Raw genomic sequence first — 7,226 nt, forward strand, 5'->3', positions numbered from 1 at the left:
ATAAATACTTATCATTTAAAAGTGAAAGAGGAAAATGATCATTTTTGAGAAAGGGCAGGCTAGAGATAAAAATACCAGTATGAAAATTTAAAAATAATGTAACTGCTACATTCTTGATTTACTTTCATTGTCATGGCAGAGGGCACGGAGAAAAGAGATTACGCTGTTTTCCTCCTCTAGGACTCAAGCTCTTTCCCAGAAGTCTATTTTGTATTTTTGCAAAATCCCAAAACCCTGTTTACTTTTTCAGTGTAGTGTACAATTTAACACATCATTTATCTTCTTCATTGTTTTGTATACTTAAGGTCTTCATAAATATCTCATTCTCAGAATTCCAGAAGACATTCAAGTCCCACAGGCTTATTTCCCACTTTACCTCAGAACAACACAATAATAATATCTGGGTATTTCTATTTTTACCCTATAATGAGGACACTCAATCTAAAATTGCACACAGCCCTGAGCTGTTACATTTCTGGTTCACTTTAACCTGAAAAAGGACTTCAGATTTTCCTGAAATCAGATGCTTGCAATGCCTGTTTGAAGGCAGTACATGGCTTGTTACCATCAGAATTCAGTGTTTATTTCTCACTGTGATGAAAAAGGCCCTCTGGCCTTACCAGCTGTAATCTTTCACCAGTTCTGAATAAACATTTCAACCCATAATGAGTCATTGTTGAATTTGATGAAGAAAATGGAATTAGAGACAGAGTAATTTACATCTAGCTGACCACCCATGTGAGTTTTTTAACAAATGTGAGTGAGGCAGAAAGATGGCTGTGGTTTTCAGAATGTGGAAAAACAGTTGAAAAAGACTGCTGTTACTCTAATGTACTGATCCAGGAAAGAAACAGGCCAAGCAGCTGGCCTTGCTGGAGTGACTGACTGCTATGCCTACCTCCTGCTAAATGGCAAGACAACTTCCATGAAGATGAAGTTGAATCCCCAAGAGCAGGGCCAGAATTTCCACCCTGGGGACTCACCACACAGGATCCATCCCTGCCCTAGGTCACAGCACTTTCCCCTTCTCGAGATGGGAGTTTTGTTAGAGAAGGAGGACAGTTAGAGGGAGATGGTTCCTGTGTTAAGAGGCCTGGCTCAGCTTCCTCTCTAATCCATGTATCTCCCCTTGAGGCCCTGAAGTTCCTGCCCTTCTGAGTGAGTCAGATCATTTGTGCAGAGCCTGCTTTGGAGAGCCCTAGTTAATTGAGAACTTTCCCAGGTGTTTAAAGGAATTCTTCTCAGCTCCAAAATCACTGTGGACAGTGACTGCTGCCACAAAATGAAAACACACTTGCTCCTTGGAAGAAAAGCTATGACAAACCTAGATAACATATTAAAACGCAGAGACATCACTTTGCCGAAAAAAGTCTGTATAGTTAAAGCTATGGTTTTTCCAGGAGTCATGAGCAGATGTGAGAGTTGGACCATAAAGAAGGCTGAGCACCAAAGAATTGATGCTTTCAAATTGAGATGCTGGAGAAGACTCTTGCGAGTACCCTGGACAGCAAAGAGATCAAACCAGTCAATCCTAAAGGAAATCAACCCTGAATATTCATTGAAAGGACTGATGCGGAAGCTCCAATACATTGGCCACCTGATGTGAAGAGCCGACTCATTGGAAAAGACCCAAATCATTGGAAAAGACCCTGACCCTGGGAAAGATTGAGGGCAGATGGAAAAGGGAGCAACACAGGATGAGATGGTTGGATGACATCACTGACTTAATGGACATGAGTTGAGCAAACTCCTGGGAGATGGTGAAGGACAGGGAAGCCTGGTATGCTATAGTTCATGGGGTCACAAAGGGTCAGACATGACTTAGCAACTGAACAACAACAATCAAGCCTCAATTATCTGGAAAATTGCTTGGGGGGAGCCCACCTGCATCTCCTGTAGTTCCCTTTTATGCCCTTGAACCACCAGACACATTTTTCTCAAATAATCAACTGAACAGTCAGTATTTTATCCAAAACGAGTCAAATTGTACAACTTTAGCTTCTGAGTTTTCCACATTTTCAAAACCCTGGCCTTGGTGCAGAAAATGTTCTTCTTAGTGTAAAACTGTATATGGACTTTTGTGAAAGATCAGGAGCCTCAGAATGGTGAATGTGATGGCATAGATAAGCAGGTTACCACAAGAAAGAGGGAAAGGGAAGCTTGAGAATCCAGTTAATAAATATAGGCTACAAAGTACAAAACCTTCTGAACATTCAGCATGGCTCCTTGGACCAAAGCCGCACACTCCATGTCTTCTAAGTTGCCAGCTTCCCTGCAGCCTGTGTGCCCTCTCAGAGAAGAGACAGTTATGCTTAATTTTATATTCACTGGTTGAATTTCCTTAAGCCACTTTAAATATTAGAGCAGCATTCTTACCATAAATCAAAATGTTGTTCTGAAATGATTATTTAAATGAGTTTGTCACTCTCACAGACTGGAAATCTTTTAGGGAATTTTGTTTCCAAAAGGACTTCAGAGAATACTAGCAAAGATCTTTTATTAAAGTGAGACAAGTGATAAAGAACCAAGTCTTTCTAAAATTACAGATTGTGAATCACCGGAAAAACGGATGGGTTTTGCGTATCAAATCTGTGCTCAAAAACATCATATTGCCAGAAGGCTGTGACTGGAGTGCAGACTAGAAAAAAGATGCAAAACGTCAATGGCAAATGTGTAAAAATGATCAGCCAAATCATTTTTGACAGAAAAGCAGATCTGGTAACTATATTTTTACTTCTCTAGCAGACAACATTGCCCACCGTAGATGCTGAAAAAAGACTTCTGTGTGATGATTCCTAGGGAAAGAAAAATCAGATTATTTAAAAAGATACATTTACATAAGCCATTTTTGCTTACAACGGCAGTGCCTTCTTTTTAAATAATGATGTTGGGTTCTTGAAAATGATTTGATTCTTGTATCTGAGGACATGATGATTATAAAATCTGAAATAACAAGAGAAAGAAAGTTATCCTCAAAGTCCCTGTGGCTGAGAGCAACAGATCAACTCTTTCAAGTTTTTCTTTTAAAAAAAAAATTAAAAAAATATATTTTATAAGCAAAGTGATTCTCCTTTAACATACTCTCCACCATTCCACTCATGCGTCCTTTTTAGGACATTGTGATTGCACCAAGGAGCTCTCTCCTGGGTGTTAGCTGTGCTTGCCGCTATAGAGAAGAAGGATTTCATGAAGTTAAAAAAAAGAAAAAGAAAAACTATGAGTTTTAGATGTTGGTCTTCCCTCTGTCTGAGAGTAGAGAGGTCTTTTCTATTTCTGCATTTCCTTTAATATGGAACAGAGAAAATGGTCCATAAATGACTTTTGAGTGAATACATGAATGAAATCTGCTCAGACTAGAGCAGATTTCCATATAGACAGAATTCAGCACGTATCATATCTAGAATTGATGTAACACATTAAAAAAATCAACTCAAAGTTCTCTTTAAAAAACAAGTTTTGAAGAACATGTAAGCAAGAATTTTTATTTTTTTCTCATATGTCTTCAGAGTACACTGCCGCTGAGTAGACATTACCAGGTGGCGCAGTGGTCAAGAATCCATCTGCCAGCGCAGGAGACGCAAGTGATGCGGGTTTGTTCCTCCGGTCAGAAAGATCCTCTGAAGTAGGAAATGGCAACCCATTCCAGTAATCTTGCCTGGAAAATCCCAGTTAGTCCCCTAATTTCTTGAAGGTAGGGACCTAATGTTGTTAATTTTGTTAAAAAGTTGAGGTATGATTGTCATGTGGTAAAACAAACACACAGTAAGTAGTGTACAGCTCAGTTACTTTGTATTTCTGTATTCATCTATGTAGCCAGTACCTAGATTATGATATAGACTATTTCAGAGATGTGCAGTCATCTCAGAAAGTTCTCTGTTTGTCCTTCTCGGTCAACAGTTGAAAATGCCTCTGCCCCTGCTCTGCTGCTAAGTCGCTTCAGTCGTGTCCGACTCTGTGCAACCCCATAGACGGCAGCCCAACAGCCTCCCCCGTCCCTGGGATTCTCCAGGCAAGAACACTGGAGTGGGTTGCCATGTCCTTCTCCAATGCATGAAAGTGAAAAGTGAAAGTGAAGTTGCTCAGTCGTGTCTGACTCTTAGCGACCCCATGGACTGCAGCCTACCAGGCTCCTCTGTCCATGGGATCTTCCCGGCAAGAGTACTGGAGTGGGGTGCCTGCTTTAGGTAACCACTATTCTGATCCCTGTTATATAGATTAACTTTGCCTCTTCTTGAATTTCATATAAACGGAAACATTCAGTGTACATTCTTTTGCTCACCGTAATATTTTTGAGGTTCATTTGTATCACTGTATCAGTTGGTTGCTCTTCAGATTCTTATTTATTATTTCATTTTATGAGTGTATGACTTTCCTGTTGATGTATATTTGACTTTCCAATTTTGAGCTATTATCAATAAAGCTGATATTCACATTGGTTGTACATGTCTTGTTTTAGAACATATGCAGTCATTTCTCTAGGGGTAGGTTTGCTGCATCATAGGGAGACATGTTTCACTTTATTAGAAACTACCTAATAGTTTTCCAAAGTGATTGTACATTTTACTGTCCCCCCCATTAATGAGCCAAAGCTTCACCGGTACTTGGTATGGCCAGTTGTCTAATCTTAAGTCTTTTGGCTGGATATGTAATGAGGCTTTAATTTGTATCTATCTGATGAGTAATGATGTTGAACACCATAATTTGCTTATTGGCCATTTGAATCTCTTTTGCAAAATGTCTCTTCAAGTGTCTTACATACTTTAGAAATTGGATTGTCTTCTTTCTTGTTAATTAATCACGTTACTTTTTTGAATTCCCTGTGTTCAGTGACTGGGAATACTGACTGACATGAACAAATATTATTTAAAGATTTGTTGAATAAGGCAGAGTAAATAAACCTGGCTTTATTTGCAAATTTTTCTCTGTCACTGGCCACAGGAAGTAGGTTGTGGAAGTAATTAGCTTCTATGGTGCATTTAAATTTGTTGGTTTTTGAAAATATCAAGACATAAATTCTAAACACAGCTGGTTATATTTGTGATAGAAGCACTTGTGATTTCATGTTAAATTTTGGTTCATTCATGCATTTAAAGTACTCATCATCATAGTGTCTGGAAGCCCAGAAAAATTTTGGACTAGAATACAAATTGTAATTTTACTTTCTGTTCTCCTTTTATCATGTTAGTAGGGTAGATTAGATATGATATCCAAAATGCAGGTTTTATTCCACTAGTAATATTTTTATTTCTAGACTAGAAATATGCTTTCAAATTCCATGAAGATGAGTTTTTAAAAATATGGAAAAAAATTTATTTTAAGTCCAGATTTAAATTTATTTTATATTTTAATAATTTGTGTAATTATCAAGTAAAGCTTTTTGTAATTATCAAAGTAAACCTCACATGATTTTGAATATTTAGAAAATATGATAATTTAAAGAGAAAAGCAATCTTTTTTATTTAAGTTTAATTGATTTACAACATTGTATTAGTTTCAGGTGTACAGCAGAGTTATTTTTTCCTGACTATATTTCACTGTAGGTTATTAAAAGGTATTGAATATAATTCCCTGTGCTATACCATAAATCCTTGCTGCTTATTTTGTGTATAGTAGTTTGTATTTGTTAATCTCATACTCTTAGTTTATCTGTCCCCTCACCTTCCTTTCCAAGAAAAAGTTCATTTTTATGTCTGTGAGTCTGTTTCTGTTTTATATGTAGTCATTTGTATTATTTTTTAGATTCCACCTGTAAGTGCTATCATAATGCATTTACATTTCTCTGACTTACTTCACTAAGTATAATATTCTTTAGATTCATCCATGTTTCTGCAAATGACAATATTTCATTTTTTTTAAATGGAAAAAGTATATTCCATTGTATCATATACGCCACATCTTCTTAAACCAGTAATCTGTCGATGGGCACTTGGATTGTTTCCATGTCTTGGCTACTGTAAACAATGCTGCTATGAACATTGGGGTGCATGTATCTTTTCAAATTAGAGTCTTGTTTTTTCTGGATATATACCCAGGAGTGGGATTGCTGGATCATATAGTAGCTCTATTTTTAGTTTTTTGAGGGAACTTCTATACTGTTTTCCATAGTGACTGCACCAGTGCACATTCCCACTGATGGTGTAGGAGGGTTCCCTAAGAAAAACAATTTTAATTTGACTAAATACAGATTCCTACTCTGAGCCTCTTTCTCTGTTTTTTTTTTTTTCCTTCTCTGTGTGTGTGTTTATATTTATCCCTACATATATGTGTAAATATGTGTGATGTATGTAGCTATATGTTTATTTTGTAGTTCTGCTCAACTTTCCCCTATGGGAAATTAGGGGATTGTTTGTATGTGTATTTGTATAAAGGAGAAATTTAGTTGTTCAATGTCTCTGGTATCTTTTGTATAGCTTTTTGCTCATGTAGCAAAGCTGAAAATAGACATTGATTAAACTTTCCCACTCTCTGTACCTCTTTGGGGTAGGAAGTATGTCCATCTTTTACACCCTTTAACCCCTAACATTATGCCTTTGTGTGCATTATTAATAATAGCAGGCACTCATCACAGGTTAGTTTAATAACAGGGAGACCTGCTGGCTCTGTTAGAGGCATCTCCATTGTAAAGAGAGGTCAGAATCTTCGTCCTCAATAAGAATAGGTCGTTCTGTGTGATTCCAAGTAGATGTAAGGCATGGTTTGCTTCTACTTTTGAGGTTTTATGGACTCTAGGAGCTCAAAGGGATCCTTAAACGTCTTCTCATTCACTTCTTTGCATCCAGGCAGATGACTTGGTGAACCCTAGGACGGCCATGAATTCTCCTGAAGGTTTTTCCAGATGGAGACTATTGAAATATTTTATCAAATACAGTTTCCAGCAAACATTATTTCTTGAGTAAATTTAATCAATAATTTAGTTACGTTTAAAATAGTTCCTATGGTCATGTATGGATATGAGAGTTGGACTGTGAAGAAGGCTGGGCGCTGAAGAATTGATGCTTTTGAACTGTGGTGTTGAAGAAGACTCTTGAGAGTCCCTTGGACTGCAAGGAGATCCAACCAGTCCATTCTGAAGGAGATCAGCCCTGGGTGTTCTTTGGAAGGAATGATGCTAAAGCTGAAACTCCAGTACTTTGGCCACCTCATGTGAAGAGTTGACTCATTAGAAAAGACTCTGATGCTGGGAGGGATTGGGGGCAGGAGGAGAAGGGGACAACAGAGGATGAGAT

The sequence above is a fragment of the Bos mutus genome, chromosome 9, assembly GCF_027580195.1.
Source record: "Bos mutus isolate GX-2022 chromosome 9, NWIPB_WYAK_1.1, whole genome shotgun sequence".
Taxonomy (NCBI): domain Eukaryota; kingdom Metazoa; phylum Chordata; class Mammalia; order Artiodactyla; family Bovidae; genus Bos; species Bos mutus.